The 24,905-nt window shown below is 43.9% G+C and overlaps 1 pseudogene across 1 annotated transcript; it reads left to right on the top strand.

Moving 5' to 3' along the window:
* The first annotated feature begins 12,341 nt into the window (after positions 1-12,341).
* Positions 12,342-24,604, top strand: LOC148010308 (uncharacterized; annotated as a pseudogene). Its single transcript, XR_015689427.1, has 6 exons — positions 12,342-12,421; positions 16,588-17,003; positions 17,287-17,473; positions 17,635-17,699; positions 23,498-23,708; positions 23,852-24,604. The product of XR_015689427.1 is annotated as an uncharacterized LOC148010308 (transcript).
* The last annotated feature ends 301 nt before the right edge of the window (positions 24,605-24,905 follow it).

Raw genomic sequence — 24,905 nt, 5'->3', positions numbered from 1 at the left:
ATGTAGTCCTTTGAGAATTCTAGTTTCCTTTTCATTTTGTCCAATATCCATTCCCATCTTTGTTTGAGAGTGACCCCAAACCCATGGGGATTCTAAGATCCATTCTCGTCTTTGTTTGAGAGTGACCCCAAACCCCATGGGGTTTTCAAGAACCTTGAAAGCCTTCCTCTCCTCAATTATCTTACATCCTACATTCTCGTCTTTGTTTGAGAGTGACCCCAAACCCCATGGGGTTTCCAAGAACCTTGAAAGCCTTCCTCTCCTCAATTATCTTACATCCTACATCTATTAGCCATTTTGGGGGGGGCTATCAGTGACTTGATTCTAGCTTTGAGAGGGTTGACTATAGATCTTGATGGAAGGTAGAAGGTCTAGATACAATTCTAGAAGGACCTCATGGAAGAGGGGTTGTTATTAGCAGTCCCATTTGTGTCATTTGTAAATAGATTTAGAACCATGTCCTTGTTTCCCAATAAGTTCATGCCTTGTAAAATTCGTGCCTTAATTTGATCTTCTACTAGCCATTCCAAGGCATCCACAAAAATGGTCAAAAGGAGGGGGGACTAGTGGGAAAGCTTGCCTTATAGATCTATAGAGAGGGAATGATGTAGAAAGTTCTCCATTTACAACAACTTTAGTACTAGCATTTCCAAATAAGATACTCACAAACTTGATAAATCTATTACCCACCCCCTATCCTCTAGAGATTGAAGAATGAAGCACGACTCTAGTCTATCATATGCTTTATCAAATTCTATTTTAAAGAAGAGAAAGTTTTGGTATTTTTTTTGGGAAAATTCAAACCCCTCCCATAGACTAATTATGCTATCCAAAATTAACTTACCTTTAATAAAGCCCTTTTCTTTCTTTCTTAGCTATCTGGGGATTGAGCCTTCTGGCTAGAGTCTTGGCATATATTTTGTATGTGTAAGAGAGTGGGAATAGATGGGTAGGACACGGGTTAGCATGGGAATACCCAGTTATTCTGACAGGGTATATAAGATGTTGAGAGATCCAATTAGGGCGTCAGTTTTTATCAATATTCAAGTCTCTTTTACCCTTCCTTCCAACTTTCATGACTTCCCTTCTCTTTCTCTCACTTTTCTTGTCTTTCTCTCTCTTCTGCTAGTCTTTCTCTCTCTTTTTCTCTCATCTTCCTCCCTTTCTCTCTCCTCTCTGTAGTCTCTCCCTTCTCTCCTTCGCTGTTCTAGGTCTCCTTTATTACAATTGGTATCAGAGCTTAGGTATTTGGTCCCTTCTTCTTTCTCTTTTCTCACACCTAGTTCTACTTTTCAAAAAAAAAAAAACTAGTCAAACATGTACAGCATGGATAGCATGAGTTGTAAGGAGCAGTGATGGAGTACCACAGGGGGATGGCAGCTTTCTTGAAGAGAAGGTATAAAGGGTTTCATCTTCAGACCTTTGAGGTAGGTACATTGCCTCTTCTTGCTTTATTTTTATGTTCTCTTGTTTTCTTTTTTTGTTTTTCTTTGCAAAGAGATACATGGAAAGAGAGGGAGGGAGGGAGAAGAATGAAGGGAGAGGAAGAGACAAAGAGGGAGAGAAAGGAAACAAAGAGAAAGAGGGAGAGAGAAATGAGAGATGAAGGGAGAGAGAGAGGAGGATGAGTGAGAGAAACAACGAGAGAGAGAGGGGGGAGAAACAAAGAAAGGGAAATTGTGGGAGCTTTCGCTCAACCGCCAAGACCCACGGACCACTTATTGTTTCAAGCATTCCAAGCCGAGCACTAATGGCTACCTCTCACATAGCCGACGCGCCATCCATATCTACGGGTGTAGTGAGCTTACCTCCATGGCAATCGAGTTACTTCCTCTCCTGCGCACTCCGGTAGCTCCATGATTCAAGTGCAAGCTTCAAGCAAGCTCCATCCTCAAGCTCCACACTCCAAGCTTCATCACGGCGAGCAAGAGAAGAGAAGAGAAGAGAAGAGAAGAGAAGAGAAGAGAAGAGAAGAAAAGAGAAGATGGAGAGCTTCTCCTCCCTAGTCCCTCACCCTCACGCACTCACTCCCTCACACTCTCACACTCCCTCTCTTAAGCACAAGCTCAAGTAAGCAAGAAGAAGAATAAGAAGAAGAAGAGGAGAGCCAATTTTGGCCACACACAAGAATGAGCTTCCCATTCACTTTTCAACTTTATATGCAAAACCCTAAATCCCTTTTGGGCGGTCATCCCCTTATCCCCTTTTTTACATGGCCGGCCGTGGCCTAGGCCCTTTTTTCCATTGTCCTTCTATCTTCCTAGCTTCCTTTTCACCACCCGTCTAGATTTATAAATTTCACGGGTGAGAGCCCGGCGCTCCTTAAATTAAATCACGATGCGCTTGCGCTCTTTTACAAAAGTATTGACTTGTACTTTTCCTTGTGTGCCTTTTCCCTAATTTAGGACTTTTCTGCACTTCTTGTGTTTCCAGATTTTCCTTGTGTGCCTTTGTCTTCCGTTTCACTTTGCCTTGGCATTTCCTTCTGCTTTAGCTTTTCCAGATTTTCCACCTTATTCGTCTACCAGTTAACATTACCCCCTCCTAGACGAGTGCCAGTCCCATGGCACTCACCGTCGTAGGTAGCAGGCTTTAGCATGCACCAAAGACATGGGTGGCAGGGACGCTTGTGGTTGCCATGGAGGAGTGTTGGTGGTGGTGTGGAGGAAGGTCCTTGGGGGCATGTTTGTGGCCTAGATGGCTGGTGGAAAGGTTGTTGGAGTTGGTGGTAGGGCTGTTCTTGGTTGGGGATTGCACTGATGGCCAGCGCGAGTGTTGGTTTGTTGGGGATTCTGCATATGACGATTCTTTGTGGGCTTGCAGGATGATAAAGGATAAGGATTCAGAGCTGGGTGTCGATGAAGAGCGAACAACACTTTCATTGGAGTCTTCAATACTTGCAATTGAAAACCTCTCATAGGTGGTCTCTCCCTAGGGGTAGTCCTAGTCTTCTCTATCGTGCACAAGACATAGTTCGATTAGTTGGGGAGACAGGTTGAACTCTAAGCAAGCTGAGAGTATTGTCCTGCAGTTGAGGACCCAAACTGTGTATATATTTGGGTGCAGATATTATGTGAGTGCTCATGCATACTTAGATATTACGTAGTCAGAAGACCGCGGGCTGGTTTCTCATAACGATGTGTGGATGAAGCAAAGTTTTCCATGTTGAGAAGAAGTACACGTGAAGGTGTATGCGACATCCTTTGTGTTGTGACTACACGATGTAACATAATTGAACATAGGGACACTGCAATGTCGGTAGCTGGTAGCTATCGGACCTGCGTGATGAGGACAGTGTACTTTTCATGGCCATTCGTGCGGTGCTTACCACAATTGATTGCAATGGTATTAAGGCAGAGTGCAAGAGGGAATCATGCAAATGGGTCAGGGTGACAGGTCTAACCATAGGCGAGACAAGCTCCCTAGGTATGTCCTGCCCTTGACATGCCCTGAATGATTGTGGGTGATGCTAAAGGGCTAGGGGGCTAGGGACGGAGCCAGCCGACCAAGGTTACTAGACGTACCTAATTTGGGGACCCCTAGGTGCTGTGCTGTGATCGTGGGCGCTTCTTATCTTTTTGTTCTTTTCTTTTCTTTTTTCCTTTTCTGTTTTTTTTTTTGTTTCTTTTTCTTGTGTTTTTTTTTGTCTTTATTTCTTTCTCTTCTCTTTTCTCTCCTTTTTTTTTTGGACTTGCCTGAGTACAACCATTGCAATATGTTGAGGCTATCAGCCTTTCAATGGGTTGGGAAATGTCAAGCTTTGAAGGCTCAGGAAATGGATATTACAATGATGATTGTGCCCTAGCCTTGTTGTTAGAGAAGCAGTTGTTGAGATGGGGAGATACACTTGAGATATTGCAACCCTCTTTGCGATACGCGATGTTGGTACAATTGAGGTAACAACTGCCGTGAGCCAACTGTAGAGCTTGACCCAGAAAGAGAGCGTAGCCCATGACTATGCTTTGGGCCATGCGATGTGGGCACTCGCACATGTGATTTTTTTTTTTGCTTTCGATAGCGTGGCTTTGTCGTGGCTCTTTGTGGGGTTTGTGGTCTTGCGGTGACTTGGGCATTGAACACTTTCGCACAAAGACCTGTATCATCCTGCATCCACTTGTCACTTCATGAGAGTACATGCATGGCATATGCCGCAACTAGAATAAACTAGCGCAATGCAAGGAGGCATCACTTATCTGAATTCCATGGTGTTGGCTTAGAGACTTATCACCTGCGCTTGATTAGCTTTTTCTTTTGCTTAAAGATGTGAAATATATTAAACACAGATATGAAAAGTTTGTACAATTGGGGAACATGTCAGCACTTAACCATTTAAAGACAAAAAGTCATGGCCAGGTAGCATTTGATAAGCCTTTTATACAAGATGGGGCTACTCTATTTGTACGAGGCGGGGTGAGTCTGGGTGGTCGGGCGACTGAGGCTGTGCTGGTGAGGGGCACCTGTGAGGTTGGGCGGGGAAAATGTCGGTTGGGACCCGGATGGTATAGTCCCTGGCCGCAACTGTTTCCAAAATGCTTTTAAACAATGCGTCAAATGTTGAGATATCGAGCTCCACTCGTGATATGCCAGGGTGACCGTTGTGCATTTATGTCACCGACTTGTTAGCTGCAGATGCGGTTGGTACACCGCCCATGAATAATAGCTAGATGACAGCTATCCTTATCTACTCTAGTTCATGGCTCAGTTAGTATGCCACCTTAGTTAGTTGAGTTTGGTTTGAGACCCATATATAGGGTTCTTCTATTTCTCTGTACTAGAGTTCTTTTGGCTTACACAACTAAGAAGAGGAAAACTGTTTTCAGCCTCCACCTTTGTGTGTATTCCCCCATTGTGCAAGTGAGAAAGCTACAAGTGAGACTCCTTCCTTCTCTCCCACAATCTTGACATGGTATCAGAGCCTGGTTCGTAGTAAGGAGCTCAAGAAAGCAAACCAAGTTCACGGCGTTCTGGTAAGAGGACCAGTGTTGCTTTCATTTTTCGAGTTTGGGAGCAAGTCTCTGCAAGTAGCACAGCCGAAAAGTGCAAGAGTGCATTGTCTCAGATTGAGATGCCCTTCGTGGTGTAGCAAGAGGGCAGTATATGCTGCGGGAGAGGGCTTTAGCCCATGGTTGCCCTGTTTTTTTGATTCGAGGCCATTTCGGGGCCTGTTTTGGAGGCGGAAGTTTTTCGCAAGCACTTAGGAAAAGGCCCTATTTGTTGCTATGCGACCACTGTTCTACAGGTCGATGAAAAGTTACTGTAGAAATTGCATCGTATGCTTGTGCTCAGAGACATTGGGAGTTACAGAATCATCCTTACTGCCTGTTGATGCAAAATCGTCACTAAGAAGTGACTGTGTGGTCAAATACCACTTTCGTCAGTTTTGCAGATTTGCCCTTGTGAGGCTGAAGCTGTGTTTTTTGCAGTGACATAATTTTTTGCAGTGTTCTGTAATGGCGTCTGATTTTCTTTCACAGATTGTCACTGAAAAGCTTGACAAGAACAACTTCCAAGCATGGAAGTTTAGAATGATGAATTTCCTTATGGGAAAAGGATATTGGGAATTCGTTGCAGGAAAGGAAGAAGAACCAGTTCTTCCTGATGTTCCCAATCAACAACAAATGCAGGCATTTAAAGGATGGCATGAGAGAGCCAGAAAAATTATGTACTGGCTGTCTATCAATATTTCAGACTCTATGATTGTGCATATTCAGGATGCAAGTACGACAAAGGAGGCATGGGATACTTTGTCAAAAATGTATAGCACAAATATGCAAGCCAGGAAAATACAGCTCAAGCAAGAGTTGCACAATGTGCAAGGAGAAAGTATGAGCATCAATGACTACCACATGAAGGTGAAGAAGATTGCAGATGCACTTGCTTCCATTGGGTCACCAGTGAAAGATGATGATTTAGTTTCTGTGACCTTGAATGGTCTAGGAAAGGATTATGCACAGTTTTGAACATCGATTTCCGTCCGTGAAAGATTTCCTGATTTTGAGGAGTTGATTGCTCTTCTAATTTCTGAGGAGCAAAGAAATGGTGGTGCATCTTCTTCAGGAGGAACTTCAAAAGAAGCTGTCTTCTACTCAAATGCTGGAAGAGGTAGAGGCAGAGGTAGAGGAGGCCGATCTGGAGACCGTGGTAGAAATCAGAATATGTAGCAAACTCAAGAAAACCAGTCCTATGGAGGAGGACGTGGTAACTCTAGAGGCATGGGAAGCCAAAGAGGTCGTGGTGGATGGCAAAGAGGGCAAAATGCAAACAGCAATGTTGAATGCTACTACTGTGGTAAAATGGGTCATATGGCTAAAGACTGCTATAAAAAGCAGAATGACATCACGAATGGAAAATTGCAACAAGGGAATTATGCATCTTCTAGTAGACAAGGTGATGACAGAAATGAGCATTTGTTTATGGTGCAACACATGACCAATTCTGTGACAAGTGCAGAAGAAAGCAACGATGTGTGGTATGTTGACTCAGGTGCATCAAACCACAAGACAAGTCATGCAGAATGGATGCAGGATGCAAGAAAAATGGAAAAACCAGGATTTGTGGAGACTGGTGATGATACTGCACATCCTATTGTGCAGATTGGAAAAATTCCTTTGTCTATGCAGCATGGGAAAAAGAAATACCTGTCGGATGTATTTCATGTCCCGAATATCACCAAGAACCTGGTTTCTATTGGTCAAATGGTTGAGCAGGGCTTGCAGGTCAGATTTAATTCTCATGGATGCTTTGTTGAGGATATGAAAAATAAAGGTCGCTTGATAGCAAAAGGAAAGAAGAAAGGCAGAATGTTTACGTTGGATGCAGACATGCCTGAATTGAGTGCAGCAATGTTTGCACATGGGACCGGTGTAGTTGCAGATATTGATATCTGGCATAAACGCATTGGTCATGTTAATGTACAGCGACTTAAATCAATGCAAGCCCAAAATATTGTTGCAGGATTGCCTAAATTCAAGGTTGCAGAAATGCATAAGGTATGTGAAGCCTGTCAATTTGGAAAACAGGCAAGGAAACCATTTCCTAGACATGTTCAAGAGAGTAAGAAGCCATTGGAATTAATCCACTCTGATGTGTGGACTACTAAAGCTGCATCTATTGGAGGCTGTCATTATTTTGTCACTTTTATTGATGACTATAGCAGAAAAGTTTGGGTGTATTTTATGAAAAAGAAAAGTGAAGTATTTGGGCATTTCAAAACTCTTAAAGCTATGGTTGAAAAAGAAACAGGCCTGCAAATAAAATGCCTAAGGTCAGATGGAGGGGGAGAGTATCTCTCAAATGAGTTTGCAAGGTTCCTGCAGGAGCATGGCATAAAGCAGCAATATTCATGCAGTCATACCCCACAACAAAATGGAATTGTAAAAAGGAAAAACAGGCATATTGGAGAGGTATCTCGTGCCATGCTCAACGAAAAAGACTTGCCAGATTTTTACTGGGCTGAAGCAGTTGCTACAGCAGTCTACATAATGAACAAGACTCCCACTGCAGCAATACATGGGATGACTATAGAGGAGAGGTATACTGGTAGGACACCAGATATTTCTCATTTGAAGATTTTTGGTTGCATTGCCTATGTTCATGTGCCAGATGAGTTGAGATCCAAGTTGGATCTAAAAGCTGAGAAGTGCATATTTATTGGTTACTCTCTACAGCAGAAAGGGTATAGATGCTATAACCCTTCTACTCGTAAGTTTACAGTGAGCAGAGATGTTGTTTTTTATGAGATGAGTAGCTGGTATAAACTAGTAAATGTGATTGATGATGTAGATGCACAAAATGGTAATGCTGCACGGAATTCACAGCAGCAGTCACAAAATATTAGTGGACCTGGAGTGTCCTCTAGTAGTGGTTCACATTCTTCGCCATGGACAAGCAGATTGAGATTAGAAAAATCTCCTCAAAACAATGCAGATAGTGGTATGCAGGTTTCACAAAAAGAAAAAGAGAAGGTAGATCAGCCCATGTTTGATGTGAACGCAGGTCACTCTTATGTGGATGGTGAATCCAGTGGCTCAGAACAGAGCATTGATGATGAGTTGGGTATTCCTTCTATTGTTACACCTAGAGTAAGGAAGACCAGGGATGTTTTGAGAGCACCTGGGAGTGAACCTACTTTACGCAGGTCTATCAGAGCTAGGTATCCTGTGGATAGGCTGAAATATGATGGATTTACAGCCATTCCCTATACCTATATGGTCAAAGTGATACAGGACCAGAACCCACTTCTTTTGAGCAAGCCATGGGAAAGGAAAAATGGGAGAAAGCCATGGATTCCTTGGAAGCAAATGCTACATGGAAATTTGTACCTTTGCCTAAAGATAATAATGCAATTGGTTGTAAGTGGGTTTATAAGGTGAAGCACAATGCAGATGGTTCTGCTCTACGTTCGGTCCGAACTTGGCTGCCCCAGCTAGGTCTAGTACTCATCTAGCTTCGTACATATCCACGTCTTGCTGCAGCCTTCTAGCCCTTTGCTCATGGTTGTAGACAATTATGCCTTCCAACGCTCTCTTGATAGCTCTTCTCTCTTCTTCCAGGTTAGCCACCACTTCCTCTACAGGTCTACCTTGGATCTCAGTCCTGGTGAGTCGTAGAGTGGACCAGTTCCTAGACCGAAGTTGGAAATTCTCCTAAGTCTAATTGGTCTTCCCCTTTGTCGCCTCTTGATCCCGACATTGTTTCTGCTTCCAGCTCCACGAGATTGTCGATGAATCCAATCAGCTCCGGCAGCTTCCACTCCTCTATCTTTTTGCTTCCCGTGTCTTTGTGTTTTCTCCAGGTACTACTAGTAGGGCGCTCAGGCACCTGTCTAAGTCTTGGGGTCTTTTCCTACTAGTGGGTTCCTTAATGTTATTAGGTATCTAGATGTGGTCCTTGTTATTTGAAAGCAGCGGCGATCCTTACTCACATGTTATGCTTAGTGCTTTTGTGGTGCTTGGTGCCAAAACAGGCTTTTCTCTTTTGTTGCTATGCAGGTTTAGTGGAGCACAAAAGTGAAATGCTGATGCAGAAAGCGTTTAATGCAAACTCCACCTTGTTTCTACCCACGTTCTTAGCCTAATTTGAGTTTTCAACTCGGTTCCCGGCTATCCTACGGTCTTTCTGCACCCCAAATTCGATTAATCTCTGTGGTCCTAATGGTCAAACTGGGTCTTGGGGTGTTCATGGTTGCATCCTGGGGTCAAGTCTGTGGCAAGGTCAGCAAAAGATCCTTATCTTTTTGTTCTGGCAAAATGGTCCGATTCTGGGAATCGGATAGGGCTGGTCCGACTCTGGGAGTCGGATGGTCCAATTCTGGCAATCGGACTAGTCTGGTCCGACTCTAACAGTCGGACGGGGTTGTTCTGCGGGGTTGGTCCGATTCTGGGAATCGTTCGACCCTGGTGGTCCGATTCTGGGAATCGAACTAGGAGGGTGGTCCTACTTTTGAAGTGGTCCGACTATGGACTGGTCCGAGCCCAGCCCCAACGGTCCGACTACGATGGTCCGATTCTAAGGGCAGTCCAAGTGCCACGTGGCACGTCCGATCGGGTTGGTCCGATTCTGGTAATCGGACCAGTCTGGTCCGACTCTCTCTCAGTCGGACGGTCCAATCCTGGGAGTCAGACGGTCCGACTCCAGAACTCGGGTGGTCTGATTTTGGGGATCGGACCACTGCGGGTTGGTCCGACTGCGTCGGTGGCAGGTGCGATTCCGGCGCGTTTGAATCCTTCCTAATGCCTGATGCACTCAATCACCACAAACTTCCCATAACCGATTAGAGCGCCAATGGAACACACCGGACTCACCTGAAGCAGCACGAATCGAATGCGTCTAGAATCAGGGTCGCGTTTCTTCGTCCTGTGAACCAGAAACTCTCTCTCTCTCTCTCTCTCTCTCTCTCAGGGCCAACTAAAGAAATGAGGTCTATCCTGGCTTCCCAAACCTCTTAAGGTCCTTTCCCAGCACTGCAAAACCTTACAGCCAGTTCCCTGTCCCTGTTTCACCCAAAAACTTGAATCTGGGCCCCTATTTTCCTGTTTCCAGCAGCAACTAGAACCCATGTTTTCTCTTTTCTTACCCTGATCTAACCTTAATCTAGTGCAAGCAATATGAAAAACAGAAATGCAGAACAGTAGTCCTAATCTAATGCTTGCAAAAAATCCAAATACTTACCTGTTCCATGGATTAAAACCTCCTAAATCTCCTAGTTATCTCAAGCACAGGTTCAAGCTGCAAACCCTACTTCCATGCTCGATCTGATGCGCGCGGCGCTCAAGGCTCGATTCCGTCTGTCTCGACAACGGAACCAAAACGTAGGGGAGCTTCAAGCTCTACCCCGAGACCTATGGACCACTTATTGCTCAAGTGTTTCGAACCGAGCAGTCGTGGCTACCTCTCACATAGCCGACGCGCAATGCCTACCTTACGGGTGTAGTGAGCTTGCCTTGATGCTCGATCGAGTACCCTCCTCTTTCTTGCACACCGGGAGCTCCACAATCCTTGAGGCAAGCTCAAGCAACCTCAATCCCTCTCCCATGAGCTTCATCCTCCATAGCCACGCGTGAGACAAGAGAAGAGAAGAGAGGAGGAGAAGATGAAGAGAGAAGATGGAGAGCTTCTTCTTCAAGATCCCTCACTCTCACACAATCACTCCCTCACTCCCTCACACTCCCTCAATCCCTCTCTCAAGCACAAGCAAGAAGGCAAGAAACAAGAGAAGAAGAAGAAGAAGCTTTTGCCACACACAAGAATGAGCTTCTCATTCACTTTTCAACTTTATATACATCCCCTAATTTCCATGGGCGGTCATCCCCCTTTTTTACATGGCCGGCCATTAGCCTAGGCCCCTTTTCTCATTGTCCTTCTATCTTCCTAGCTTCCTTTCCACTGCCTGTCTACATTTACAAATTGCACGGGTGAGAGCCCGGCGCTCTTTTACAAGATTTCAGGGTGCGCCTTTTTATTTTAAAATGCGCCTTTTCCCTTTTGCATTTGCCTTGGACTTTTAAGGTTGCCCTTGCGCTTTTGGTCTTTTTTCCTCTTCTTTCTTCAGTCGGGCTACCTTTTTTCCGCCTTTGCCCTGCGTCTTTTCCACTTTCTTTTGCTTTCTTCGTGTTGGGGTTAACATGCAAGGATCTAGGTATGGGATCTAGGTATGGGGTGCAGCGTCAGACTCGATATTTGAGTTTTCTGCATCATGCTTAGGAAAGTCTGTGGTAATTGACTCATTTGGTTCTTCAACCCACTATTTTAGCTCTAGCCATAACGTTGGATGCCACCTAAGTAGGTTGCCTAAGCTTAGAGTTACAGGGGTGGTCACCAGTGTATTGAGGAGGTTGCTAATCACTTGCCTCTCTCCTAATTCTGTGGTTCTTAGCCAATGGCCTTGACTGGTTTGCTAGCTCGGAGCATTTAGACTTTGTCTAGACAACCCAGCTTGTGGTGCCATTGCCTCCCTCGATCTTGGTCGTGGGAGAGAGATTGGCGTGTTTATGCTTGAGAGATCATCAATCTCGTCTTCTAGTATAGGCTTAGCATCCTTTAGGTGCTTCTGGGCCTCCTTCACCCACTCTTTCACCTTCTTGATGGCTTCAATTTGGCACTTCAGGTTGGGGTACTCTGACCTTAGTACTTTCCTTTTCAGCTGTCCATGGGGCTGACGTTTCTTCCTCTACGTCAATGACTTTCCTTCCAACAGGCAGTGCTGTGGCACTTTCGATTTTGAGGGTGACATTGGTGTCTTGTCTTTACTTCCTTTTCCTCTGGCTTTTCTTTCCAACTGAGGCTGCGTCAAGGTTGCTAGGCCCTGGCAATGATATGCCAGCCTGCTTCATCTGCACGTGGGTCATGATATGCAATGGGATAGGCGTAGCCTCCCCATCAAGTGTCTCAACATTGAACAATCCTAATGGAACCGATGGCTCATTTTCCAAACTAGAGGATGGCCTTCACTTAGGGCACTCAAAAAAGAGGTGAGTGATTCCACACTCAGTGCATCTCAGGTCAGCCTTATCTCTATTTGCTTGCTCCCTCTCGGGGCAGCGCAAAGAAATGTGTCCTACACATGATTCAAGGGGGTCTGTGTTTCTAGGCATCTGCCTCTCCCCCTACCTAATGCCATCACAGGCACTGGTCAGTAGTCCATAAGGATTGTGTTGCCTTCCTTGTCGTATGACACATATGGGTTTACATACGGCTCATCGCCACTACGCTCGTCCACATAGTAGGGTGCCACTCAGTGAGTAGGTTACGTAGGGTCCAAGAGGTCTAGGGATACCTATAGGTGGGTTACATAGGGTCCAAGTGGACTAGGGATACCCGTATGATTTATTTCCATACTAGGGATGGGCATCTTAACATCATTAGATGCGGGGAGAGCCAATGGGGCTCCCCTTCCAAAGAAGTTTGGTAGCCTATTCTCAAGGTAAGGTTGACCGTAAGGCTATGGGTATAGGAGTCTCCGAGGTAGTCTACAACGCATGGCGTCATGGCCGAACCTACCACATTTAGCGCAAGGTTGTGACCTAGGGTCCTAGCACTCGACTGACAAGTGGTTCCCACCACAATGCATGCATTGGATATGTGGGCACGTTGGTCGTCTCATCATCTCTTCTAGTTTGGTTATGTCCATCCTAATCTCTCTTAGCTCTTGTCCTGAATCAGTGCCCTTCCCTTTGTCCTGCACGCTTGGGCTTGCTATCTCACTCGGTGTTGAGGCCCTCTCGGAACTCCTAGTATTGGACTCTTCTCGATTCAAGCCTCTGGGCCTTCTTTCCTTGAGTTGGTCATCAACTCTAATAGCTTCCTCAAAGACCCATTGCCAGTGGGTCTCGCTGCAAGCTCGAGTTGCTAGCCAAGGCTTTGTAGAGCTCTTCACTTTGTATTCCACTGATGAATACCGTGGATACCGCTCTTTCGGTTGGTCTCTCGCCCATTGGGATTCTCTTGAAGAGGCTCCTCACATGGGTCATGTAATCTCAAATATTCTCTTTCTCTCTCTGCTTGACGTTCATGAGTCACACTAGCTGGTTATCGGAGTACCCAAGTTTAAAAAATCTCTTAATGAAGAGATTTTTCAAGCTACTGAAATTGGCATGCTCTGTAGCATCCAAACTCGTGTAACCAAGTCTATCCCTTGTCACCCAAGCACAATCCGAAAGCTTGGGAGTGTTGAGTAGGATCGGTAAGGCTTTTGGCCTTGTAGAGCTCCTCGAACTGTTCCACAAAGCTGTTTGGATCATCGTTTTCTTGGTATTTGTCCAACTACTTCATCATCGCAGGAATTTTTAATTGGCTCTTAGAGCCTTGGTTAACCCCTAACCCTGCTAGTAGTGATGTTGCTAATGCTGCAGCAGTTTGCTCTGTTGTCGTGTTATCTAGCAGTTGCTTCACGTCAGAAGCTCGCTCAGTGTGAGGTCTCCCTCTAACATTCTCTCGCTCTCCGATCGATTTCTACCTGCTAGGGTTAGCACTCTCTAGATCTCTCCACTTCCATGCTCTGGTGCAAACTCCTAGTTTTTTTATCCTAGTTGTATGCGGCTAGGCCTTGCAGAGCTTTGGTGCAAGCTTCCTCTCTTCCTCAAGATCTGTTATAATGTCCTCTATAGTTTTACCTCGATGTTCTAGCCATGTTTGAACATCATATTTGTGCACCGACTATTTGACGACCTCAAGAAAATCACCTAGGTCCAGCTCTTCATTGCTTCTACGGCCTGAGCTGCCCTCTTCCATGTCCAAAGCTTCCTGTTCTACCAAGTTGTCAATCAAGTTGATAAGGCCAGGTAGATCCACTTCCACGATAGTGCCTATCCTTGTTGCATCCGGCTTTTTGGTTGTGTTCTTCACTTGGGCCTACCTTTGGGGATTCGATCACCCTTCTATGTCTTTGGGTCTTCTCTTACTGGTGGGTTCCTTCAAGTTCTTAAGTCTAGGTAAGTTCCTTGTTAATTACAACCAGCCCTCAACTTACCCTCACTCTATGCATGTGCGTGTGTGTATTCTTTTCCGTGCAATGTGCGAAATCAGGCTTTTAGCTCTTTTCAAGTGTGCTTTGAGGGCTGGAAATCAGAGTGAGTGAAAAAACAAAGTGTTTGGATGGCTCTAGCACTCTCATCGTGGGTTTAGCGTGATAGTCTCATACTCTCAGTTTCTGGTCGTCCTCGCTAGTTCGTAGGGTTCTTCGATATGCCCTCCGCTCAGTCACGATTCGTTGTAGCGCTCTACAACTCTGCTTAATGTGGTTGACGGGCTGGATCGCTAGATGGTTGACTAGTGTTACCTCTATGCCTGCGTCCGCTGAATCCTTTGTTCCTTGTGCCAGAAAGGTATCTCAATAGTCCATATGGTCTTCAAATGTTTGTACAGCCAATGTCTAGGTGGTATGGTCCAAATTTTAAAAATTCTGGGAAAAATCAGACTCAACCCAACAAGTTCAAATTGTAGGGGCCGAGTGACTAATTCTGATGAGCTGAGTTACTTATGCAGACCATTGAGTCTAGTGTCGAATGTGTTCGGACGAGCCGAGCGGTGGGCATCCGAGTCGAATGGGCCATTCAGGCTCCATCCTCCATACCCACATATAAGACGAGAGAAGAGAAGAGAAGAAGAGAATAAGAAGCGATGGTGGAGGGCTTCACCTTCAAGATCTCTCACCCTCACGCACTCTCTCCCTCACTCACTCTCACTCCCTCCCTCAAACACTCACAAGCAAGCAAGAGAAGAAGAGAAGAAGAGAAGAAGAAGAAGAGTCAACTTTGCCACACACCAAAGAATGAGCTCTCCTTCACTTTTTGAACTTTATATACAAAAGACTCTTTCCCTTGGGTAGTCATCCCCTTTTTACATGGCTGGCCATGGCCTATGCCTTTTTTTTCCATTGTTCTCCTATCTTCCTAGCTTCCTTCCTACTATCTTTTTACCTTTACAATTTGCACCCGGTGCTCTTTTACAGAGGTTTTGGCTGCACCTTTATATTTAAAGGTGCACCTTCTTGCTTTTGGCTTCTTGTGGTTTCAATGGTTGTGTCTTGTACTCCTGATGGTTCTTCCCATGCTTTTAGATTTCTTCCGGGCCCACTCTCTTGGGGGACGCCTTTTCCTTTTTTCCGCATTGCGCTTTTCCTCTTGATGCCTCATTTTTCGCTTCCTTTGCTTTGCAGTAAACAAAATACTATAGATAATGGTGTCCAACACTATGTATATGACTCTAAGCGCTAAGATGGGTTACCTATAAAAAAGCCCTACCTTTGTAATCTTCTCTCTCAACATTGTAAAGAAATACTATAGATAATGGTGTCCAACACTATGTATATGACTCTAAGCGCCAGGATGGGTCACCTATAAAAAAGCCTTGCCTTTGTAATCTTCTCTCTCAACATTGTAAAGAAATTCTATAGATAACAGTGTCCAACACTATGTATATGACTCTGAGCGCTAGGATGGGTTACTTACAAAAAAGCCCTACTTTTGTAATCTTCTCTCTCCTTTTTTTAATGCAACTTTTTGTATTCTTTTTTTCTAGAAGTAACAACAAGAGAAGGTTTTCACTAATAACAAAAGGTGAGGAGGGAAGCTATAGACTTTCCAAGGGGGAATATGGTCAAAAGGGAATAGGCATCTCGTTTGTTTGTAACACCTCTAGTGAATCGCCACCTATTTTGTTTTGTGGCTACAAGCTATGACTACCTCATTTGTGGCTGCAAGTTATGGCATGTGTGCTTGGTCATTGTTGCAAGCATGGTTGATTGTGAGAGAGGTTTCTCCAAAATGAATCATATCAAGTCTGATGATCGCAATAGATTGTCACTCAAGAGCTTAAATCAACTCATGTTCCTTTAATACAATGGTGCTAAGGACCCTACAGATGTTGATTGGGATGCCATCTATGCAACATGGGATGGATTAAAAGTTGATATAAGAAAGTAGAAGTAATGGTGTGCTTTGATTGTATTGCTATTTCATTTGAGACTATGGATGATTGTAGAGCTATCCTGTTGCCTTTCTAGACTATCTTAATTGATTGAGCTTTAGACTCACCTTGGAATTGCAATTTTATTTTTTATGATAATAATATAATTTTTAATATTTAAATAATTACTCATATGTTGTACTAAGTTTTAAATAGTCTATCATCATATCATCTTAGATATTAAATTTTTGTAATCACTGAACACACCCTGTGCTGAATCATCCATCCTTGAAGATGACTTGCTCTTGCCATGGAGGGCGGCTGTCACCCAGGACAACAATTCATGCTCCTGCGGCAAATTAAAGAAATTCATGCTCGGGATGTACCACATATCTAGCTAGGTACGGTTGGGGGCAGGGGGCCTGAGGCTGGCAGCCCCCTGCCCGCAACCTCACTTAGCTAGGGAAGCTCATCTCGTTGTCCTATCACAATGTGAGAATTATTGAGGGAGTTTTGTGTAAAACATCTTGTGCTAATCTAGACCTCTGTTTTTTATGCAGACAGATCTCGTTGTATGGTATAAAGGACGCCTGCATCATAGAATGGAACTGTATGGCCTAATCCCCAGTTCTGGCAAAAACTCTCAAATGTGCATCGGGCTCCAAACACATGCCCATTTTCCAGCTGCCCAATTCACAAAAACAAGGAAGAGCAGGTACCCTCCCAGCGCCTTGCTGAGGGAGGAGGAGTTTGCCCTTTCTACTTCAGGTACATTCATGAGGATTTGGCACCATGGGCTAAGTCAGGGCTATCCAAGGAAATGCTTGAGAAGGGGAAACATGTTGCCAGCTTTGGTGTGGTCATAAAGAACAATAGATTGTATGTTGATCCATACCAACCTTGCTTTCAAACAAGAGCTGTCTTCACCTTGTGGGGGATTCTTCAGCTACTACTGATGTGGAATTGCTATTTCGATGTGGAGACACACCGGTGGTGTCAAAACAGAAGTATGCCACAGGATCGCCACCGCCAATGTTCAGCTACTGCAGCACCATGAATCACTTTGACATCCCTTTTCCAGACTGGTCATTTTGGGGGTGGTGAGCATGCAATCACCAAGATGCCTTTCATTCTAGCTACCATAGTCCAAACTGTTTGAGTCCAGTCACACCTTTGGTGCTGTTGAATATCTACAAAGAACACTAGATTGCTTGCATCTCTGTTGGGGCACATGGGTTGCAGAATACTTAATGTAGCTTTCACTAAGTTTACAGTCTGAATCCCCAATTTCACCATAACTTACAATTGTGTTTAGACTGAATGCTGGTCTTCTCTTGCACTAAGTCAATATTCAGCTCAGAATTTCATCACTTTGTTTCATAGGCCAGAAATCGATATCAAGACTTGGGATGAAGAGGTTAGTGATATTTTGAGAGGACAGAAGGATACCCTCTGGGAGAAAAGGCATCCAGTTGCTTTCTAGAAAGGAAACACCAACACTGGGGGTAGTCTTCGGAAAGGACTTCAGTGCTGCAATGGTGCACATAATGGAGCTGAAATTATTCATCAGGTGAAACCATCAGACCAACACAAGATTGCTGCTCATGATAGCATTTCAACATCTCGTTTTGATCTTACTCCAAGCCATGAGTGTCACTTGTCAGATCCAAATTATAGGATTGCTTGCATTTAACAGCAACATTGGTAATAGAAGTTTTGTGATGTGTACAGGACTGGTGGGCAGAGTCAAAGACTAACTACAAGAATTCAAAGCTAGCCCAGCAGTGCAAGCATAGGTGCAGATCATGATAGCTGAATATGAATCAAGTTCATGCCTTCTGTTTAATGAAGGTTAATTGTGAAGTGTCAAGATTGTGGGAGAGAAGGAAGGAGTCTCACTTGTAGCTTTCTTGCTTGCACAATGGGGGAATACACACAAAAGGTGGAGGCTGAAAACTGTTTTCCTCTTCTTAGTTGTGTAAGTAAAAAAGAAGTCAAGTACAAAGAAATAGAAAAACCCTATATATGGGTCTCAAACCAAAGACAACTAACTAAGGTGGCATACTAACTGAGCCACGAACTAGAGTAGATAAGGATAGCTGTCATCTAGCTATTATTCATGGGCGGTGTACCAACCACAACTACAACTGACAAGTCGGTGACATAAATGCACAACGGTCACCCTGGCATATCACGAGTGGAGCTTGATATCTCAACACTCCCCCTCGAGCTCAATCCCAATTCCTGCACACCAAGCAGGTCTCTGAACTTGCGCAGCTTCTCTGCGCCCAATGCCTTCGTAAATATGTCAGCTACCTGATCCTCTGTGCTGACATAAACTAGATCAATAAGACCTATTAAAACCCTCTCCCGCACATAGTGATAATGCATCTCAATGTGCTTTGTTCTAGCATGATAGACTGGGTTATTTGCCAAGTGTATACTACTCATGTTGTCACAATAAATGACAACTGGCCCATCTGTAGACTGATGCATATCATAAAGTAGCTTATGCAACCAAGCTACCTCACATGCAGCCATTGCTGCACCCCTGTACTCAGCCTCTGTGCTCGACAAGGCAACTGTAGGCTGTTTCTTGCTGCTCCAAGTGACTGCAGCACTCCCAAAAGAGAACACATATCCACTGGTAGATCGTCTATCAGAAATACTACCAGCCCAATCAGCATCAGTGTATCCATGCAGCTGTATCTGAACCCCAGTCTCATAAAATAGTCCATACTGCAATGTGGACTTCACATACCTGAGTATGCGTCTAGCCGCATCCAAATGCGGTTTCCTTGGAGCCTGCATAAACTGACTTACCAATCCAACAGCATAGCTCAAATCTGGCCTGGTAATAGTCATATAAATCAAACTTCCTACTATGCGTCTGTACATAGTAGGGTCTTCTAGAAGCTCACCTGCATCTGTGCTCAACTTCACATTCTGCTCCAAAGGAACTGAAATAGGCTTACAGCCTGTCATCCCATATTTGGACAGCATGTCCAATCCATACTGCCTCTGCAGGAGCTGTATCCCACTTGGTGATCTAATCACCTCAATGCCCAAGAAACAACGCAGCTCTCCCAAATCCTTCATCTCAAACTTCTGCTTCAATAGCATTTTCACATGAAGGATATCTTCATCACTGTCACCTGTCATAATCAAATCATCAACATAAATGACAAGTAGCATAATACCTTTCTCTGTTTTTCTCACATAAAGTGAGAAATCTGCCTTGGAAATCTGAAAGCCAATAGTGACAAGATACTGTCCTATCTTGTCAGACCATACTCTAGGTGCTTGCTTCAAGCCATACAAGGCTTTCTTCAACCTGCAAACAAACTCAGGATGAACAGCATGCACATAACCTGGTGGCTGCTCCATATAGACCTCTTCTTGCAAATCACCATGCAAGAAGGCATTCTTTACATCCATCTGATGTAAAGACCATTCCTTTGATGCAGCCATAGCAATGACTGCTCTTACGATTGCCATCCTTGCAATTGGACTGAATGTTTCTTCATAGTCAATGCCATATGTTTGTGCATACCCCTTGACTACTAATCTTGCCTTGTATCTGTTCACAGAACCATCTGCATTGTGCTTCACCTTATAAACCCACTTACAGCCAATTGCATTCTTACCTTTAGGCAAAGGTACCAACTCCCATGTAGCATTTGCTTCCAAGGCATCCATTTCTTCATCCATGGCTTTCTCCCATTTTTCTTTTCCCATGGCTTGCTCAAAAGAAGTGGGTTCTGGTTCCTGTATCACTTTGACCATATATGCATAGTGAATGGCTATAAATCCATCATATTTCAGCCTATCCACAGGATACCTAACTCTGGTTGACCTGCGCAAAGTAGGTTCACTCCCAGGTGCTCTCAAAACATCCCTGGTCTTCCTTACTCCAGGTGTAACAATAGAAGGAATACCCAACTCATCATCAATGCTCTGTTCTGAGCCACTGGATTCACCATCCACATAAGAGTGACCTGCATTCACATCAAACATGGGCTGATCAACCTTCTCTTTTCCTTTTCGTGATACCTGCATACCACTATCTGCATTACTTTGAGAAGATTCTCCTGATCTCAGTCTGCCCGTCCATGGCCAAGAATGTGAACCACTGCTAGAGGACGCTCCAGGTCCACTAATATTTTGTGACTGCTGCTGCGAATACTGTGCAGCATTACCATTTTGTGCATCTACATCATCAATCACATTTACTGGTTTATACCAGGTACTCATCTCATCAAAAACAACATCTCTACTCACTGTAAACTTACGAGTAGAAGGATTATAGCATCTATACCCTTTTTGCTGCAAAGAGTAACCAATAAAGATGCACTTCTCAGCTTTTGGATCCAACTTGGATCTCAACTCATCTGGCACATGTACATAGGCAATGCAACAAAAAATTTTCAAATGAGAAATATCTGGTTTCCTACCAGTATACCTCTCCTCTGGAGTCATTCCATGTATTGCTGCAGTAGGAGTCATGTTCATTATGTAGACTGCTGTAGCAACTGCTTCAACCCAATAAAAATCTGGCAGGTCTTTTTCATTGAGCATGGCATGAGATACCTCTCCAATATGTCTGTTTTTTCTTTCTGCAATTCCATTTTGCTGTGGGGTATGACTGCATGAATATTGCTGCTTTATGCCATGCTCCTGCAAGAACCTTGCAAACTCATTTGAGAGGTACTCTCCCCCTCCATCTGACCTTAGGCATTTTATTTGCAGACCTGTTTCTTTTTCAACCATAGCTTTAAGAGTTTTGAAATGCCCAAAAACTTCACTTTTCTTTTTCATAAAATACACCCAAACTTTTCTGCTATAGTCATCAATAAAAGTGGCAAAATAATGACAGCCTCCAAGAGATGCAGCTTTAGTAGTCCACACATCAGAGTGGATTAATTCCAATGGCTTCTTGCTCTCTTGAACATGTCTAGGAAATGGTTTCCTTGCCTGTTTTCCAAACTGACAGGCTTCACATATCTTATGCATTTCTGCAACCTTGAATCTAGGCAATCCTGCAATAATATTTTGGGCCTGCATTGATTTAAGTCACTGTACATTAACATGACCAATGCGTTTATGCCAGATATCAATATCTGCAACTACACCAGTCCCATGTGCAAACATTGCTGCACTCAATTCAGACATGTCTGCATCCAACGTAAACATTCTGCCCTTCTTCTTTCCTTTTGCTATCAAGCGACCTTTATTTTTCATATCCTCAACAAAGCATCCATGAGGATTAAATCTGACCTGCAAGCCCTGTTCAACCATTTGACCAACAGAAACCAGATTCTTGGTGATATTTGGGACATGAAATACATCGGACAGGTATTTCTTTTTCCCATCCTGCATAGACAAAGGAATTTTTCCAATCTGCACAATCGGATGTGCAGTATCATCACCAACCTCCACAAATCCTGGTTTTTCCATTTTCCTTGCATCCTCCATCCATTATGCATGACCTGTCATGTGGTTTGATGCACCTGAGTCAACATACCATACATCGTTGCTTTCTTCTGCACTTGTCACAGAATTGTTCATGTGCTGCACCATGAACAAATGCTCATTTCTGTCATCACCCTGTCTACTAGAAGATGCATAATTCCCTTGTTGCAGTTTTCCATTCATGATGTCATTCTACTTTTTATAACAGTCTTTAGCCATATGACCCATTTTACCACAGTAGTAGCATTCAACATTACTGTTTGCATTTTGACCTCTTTGCCATCCACCACGACCTCTTTGGCTCCCCCTGCCTCTAGAGTTACCACGTCCTCCTCCATAGGACTGGTTTTCTTGAGTTTACTGCATATTCTGATTTCTACCATGGCCTCCAAATCGGCCTCCTCTACCTCTGCCTCTACCTCTTCCAGCATTTGAGTAGAAGACAGCTTCTTTTGAAGTTCCTCCTGAAGAAGATGCACCACCATTTCTCTGCTCCTCAGAAATTAGAAGAGCAATCAACTCCTCAAAATCAGGAAATCTTTCACGGACGGAAATGGATGTTTGAAACTGTGCATAATTCTTTCCTAGACCATTCAAGGTCACAGAAACTAAATCATCATCTTCCACTGGCGACCCAATGGAAGCAAGTGCATCTGCAATCTTCTTCACCTTCATGTGGTAGTCATTGATGGTCATACTTTCTCTTTGCACATTATGCAACTCTTGCTTGAGCTACATTTTCCTGGCTTGCGTATTTGTGCTATACATTTTTGACAAAGTATCCCATGCCTCTTTTGGCGTACTTGCATCCTGAATATGCACAATCATAGAGTTTGAAATACTGATAGACAGCCAGTACATAACTTTCCTGGCTCTCTCATGCCATGCTTTGAATGCCTGCATTTGCTGTTGATTGGGAACATCAGGAAGAACTGGTTCTTCTTCATTTCCTGCAACAAATTCCCAATATCCTTTTCCCATAAGGAAATTCGTCATTCTAAACTTCCATGCCTGGAAGTTGTTTTTGTCAAGCTTTTCAGTTACAATCTGTGAAAGAGAATCAGACGCCATTACAGAACACTGCGAAAAATTCTTGTCACTGCAAAAACTCAGCTTCACCCTCACAAGGGCAAATCTGCAAAACTGGCGAAAGTGGTATTTGACCACGCAGTCACTTCCTAGTGACGATTTTGCATAAACAGGAACCAAGGATGATTCTGAAACTCCCAATGTCTCTGCGCACAAGCGTACGATGCAATTTCTACAGTAACTTTTCACCGACCTGTAGAACAGTGGTCGCACAGCATAAAACATGGCCTTTTCCTGAGTGCGTACAGAAAACTTCCGCCTCAAAAACAGGCCCCGAAATGGCCTCAAATAAAAAAAAAGGGTCGCCGAGGGCTAAAGTCCTCAGCCCGCAGCATATATTGTCCTCTTGCTTCACCGCGAAGGGTGTCTCAACCTGAGACAATGCACTCTTGCAATTTCCGGCTGTGCTACCTGCAGAGATCTGCTCCCAAAACAAAAAATGAAAGCAACACTGCTCCTCTTACCAGAACACCGCGAGCTTGGCTTGCTTTCTTGAGCTCCTTACCACGAATAAGGCTCTGATACCATGTCAAGATTGTGGGAGAGAAGGAAGGAGTCTCACTTGTAGCTTTCTTGCTTGCACAATGGGGGAATACACACAAAAGGTGGAGGCTGAAAACTGTTTTCCTCTTCTTAGTTGTGTAAGCCAAAAAGAAGTCAAGTACAAAGAAATAGAAGAACCCTATATATGGGTCTCAAACCAAAGACAACTAACTAAGGTGGCATACTAACTGAGCCACGAACTAGAGTAGATAAGGATAGCTGTCATCTAGCTATTATTCATGGGCGGTGTACCAACCACATCTACAACTGACAAGTCGGTGACATAAATGCACAATGGTCACCCTGGCATATCACGAGTGGAGCTCGATATCTCAACATGAAGTTGTTAAGGCAAACAGTAACTCTATCAGTTGAGGAGTAGTGCTTGATTTCCAGTGATGCATGTAGAGATCATCCAAAAATTGTGGTGAAATTTGCAAATCTGTTTATTGAATAGGGTGCTAAGGTTGGTGTTGGCTAATAATGGCAGATACAAAATGTATGTTGAAGGTTGGGGGTGGTCTGTCAGCTTGAAGTACATTCTGGCTTGTGATTCATCTCTTCTTGTGGTCAATCCAAAGTTTTATGATTTTTTCTCGAGAGGGCTTATGCCAATGGAACATTTTTTGCCTGTCAAACCTGACACTCTCTGCAACTCAATCAAGGTTGCTGTGGAATGGGGCAACAACCATACAGTCCAGGCAAGATTAGCCAGTAGCTTATTTGACATCCATAACCTGCAACTATCTTCCTAGTTTATTTTGATTGTGTGGTGCCAGCTATGGTGTCACTTGTAGGTCCTCTCTCTTCATCTTTCACTATTCTTAACTATATTTATATGCAGGCAGAACAAATGGGAAGGTCTGGCAACCAATATATTATCAAGGATGTGAGCATGAGATATGTATATGACTACATGCTACATGCTCTTCGTGAGTACGCCAAGTTACTACGGTTCAAACCCGATACTGAAAGCATGTCTGAGTTATGCTCGGAAGCATTCTTGTGCCAAGCACCAGACAGAGAGAGAGCACTGTTTGAGACATCAAGGGTAAAAGGACCAGGTGATCTGCCTCCATGCTCCCTGCCTCCAAGAGATGAGAAGCTTGTACAGGAAACATGGCGAAGGCGCATGAATATCACAAGTAAGGGATAGTGAGAGGTGTCAATCATCCAATCCAATCAGGTCAGCTGCAACAAATCCTCAGGGAATGTTAAGGAAAAGCCATGAAGGTTCTCAGTCACCTCAATATAACCGTGTGACTGGAACCGCCGACTTACAACAGGAAATGTCACTTATCACTACTGAATCGGCAATCTCTAGCATAGAATGCCAGCAATCAACCCTAATATTGTAAACACCTCGATCGGAGATCTTATGTAGCCGATGTCCTAACCTAGTGGTTAGAACTCAAAGACTTAATAAGTCCCACTTGCATAATTAGGTACAACCCCCCCCCTTTTACAAGATGAATTAAGAACAACAAGTAAGAGCATCATGTAATCCCCTTCCCGAACCTGAACGAGAGGAAGGCAGAACACACCCGATTTTGTACTATGTGTGCTAACACCCCCTAATAATGTTTTAGACATGAAACCTACGGATGTGTGTGAGTTTCTTCTTGCATGTCTTGTGTGTGTTTAACGTAATAGCTCAAGAAGAGAGTCACCCCACCAAGCAATGCCATTGATGATAGACTGCTTGGTTAGATGGGTTTGCATACCTACTCTTAGCGTATTGGTGGTCATTATGATCTTCACATGGCCACTAACTTATCACTTCTTATATTTTGTTAGTTACATCTACTTACAACTAGCATAGTTATAGCGTTAATTGATTAGTACAGTTATTTATGTATTGTTTCACTTAGTCAACAGCTTTCCTTTATGTCGTATCT

This window comes from Lygodium microphyllum, chromosome 29 (genome assembly GCF_053477565.2).
Source record: "Lygodium microphyllum isolate KBCC chromosome 29, Lygodium_microphyllum_v1.1.10, whole genome shotgun sequence".
Classification (NCBI taxonomy): Eukaryota; Viridiplantae; Streptophyta; class Polypodiopsida; order Schizaeales; family Lygodiaceae; genus Lygodium; species Lygodium microphyllum.
The sequence above is the reverse complement of the archived record's forward strand: the minus strand, read 5'-3'. Positions and strand labels throughout refer to the sequence as shown.